The sequence below is a fragment of the Aplysia californica genome, unplaced genomic scaffold, assembly GCF_000002075.1.
Source record: "Aplysia californica isolate F4 #8 unplaced genomic scaffold, AplCal3.0 scaffold00906, whole genome shotgun sequence".
NCBI lineage: Eukaryota > Metazoa > Mollusca > Gastropoda > Aplysiida > Aplysiidae > Aplysia > Aplysia californica.
In genome coordinates, this window is record NW_004798176.1 from 207,230 (window position 1) to 208,966 (window position 1,737).

Genomic DNA, 1,737 nt, shown 5'->3' on the forward strand with positions numbered 1-1,737 from the left:
TGAAAACTGGGCCCGGATTTGAACCCCTCCCCTAACCCCCGCAATAAAAAATACACACTTCCTGGCCTTGGTCAAGTTCCTATCAGAGGGAATGAGATAGCTCCAAACCTTGCCCGGATTCGAACCTCCCCCCCCCCCCCCCACACACACACACACTTCCTCGTCTTGGTCAAGTCCCTAACAACTGCGCCAGACCGGCGGGACAGTTCATAAATATGTAATGTGTAACAGGTCAGGGAATCTGTCCCAGTGACCACTAGAACTACTGGACATTATCGTGAGGCGTCGTGGGGAAATCAGGCGCTCGTCAAAATTATGAAGTCGAAGAGATCGACAGTTTCCCGCTCTTTGTCAAATTTTTCAAATAGAATTAGAGTCTATTTCTTTTCGGTTTTTTCTGGCTCAACACCTTTTACGTCATTTCTTTTCTTCTCACTTTTTTTTCTGGCTAAACACATTTTGCGTCCATTCAAAAACATTTTCCTGTATGAATTTGACTGAAAAACGTAGATGAAAATATGCACTAAAAAAAAAGAGAGTAAATGTTCAGTTTCCAAGGACTCTTCAAAATTGAAAGTCATAAAACTTTGGTAGGCGATTTCCTCGCTAATTTAACTTCTGAAAATGGTGAAATGGTATGAGTTTAACGCCCCTATCAACACTATTAGGTTATTTAAGAAGCGGGACCTCCTAATTTAACGTCCGTCTCCGATAGGACCGAACCAAGTGGGAAGTTCGTGTAAAGTGCCTTTCCCAAGGACACAACGTCGTTAACCTCTGACACCAGGTGACCCCCACCTCCTTCACTCGCAAATATCTTGACTTCTTCTATTCAAGATAGATAGATATTTTTAGCATTAAAAGCAAGACAAATGAACTCGCTTTAAGATGATTCATGGCAACAATAAGAATATAGAATAGATAGATCTCCCCTGTGGGTGGTTGGCGGGTGCTCTGGTGTGGTTTCTTCTTTTTTCCTCTATCAAACATTTATCCTCCTTATCTCCCCTTCTTCTTTTTTATGTTTTGTTACTCTCTTGTAACACCTCTGGCGCTCATATGACGTTGTGCAGTTGCGAGCGCTGTAAAACCTCTACTAAAAAAAAAAGAAGAAAGATCCCACCCCCCCTCTTCCAATCCCAATATGTCCAAAAACTGCCGAGCGCCTGATTCCACCGCGTGGCGACAGTCTATTTTAACGGTCTCCGCACTGACCATTAACCCCTTCCTCTGACTGTTTTATTTACACAAACCGCGCGCCCCGTCCATCCGGGAGTCTGCTATTGCCAGGGTAATTAAACTAGACCGTGGTCAACGCGTGGCTGGAGCCGCCGAAGTGGCGGGAGGGATAGAGTGCGCTGGGGCAAAGGTACACAGAAAGTTTTTTTTTTCTTTAAAAAAAAAAAGTGTTTTACGGCGCTCACAACTGCATAAGGTCATAAGAGCGCGCGGGACACACCAAACATTTTTAGTTGGTAGGAAATTCGGAATTTCGCCCGGGTGGCGGCCGAAGCCTACTCTTTTCGACTTTGGACCACCAAGGGATCTTCAACGTGCGCAACTTGCACACGAGACCTCCGAGATTTTTCGCCATTGTCCGAGAAGGCTAGGTGTAGATCTTTCCTACCAGAAGATCAGGGGTGTGGCTGAAAGACAGCAGTAAGAAGGGGCCAAGGAGTAGCAGTAGAATTACAAGCAGTAGAAAGGCTGCAGAAAGAGTCAGGAGCCCGGTTGGGG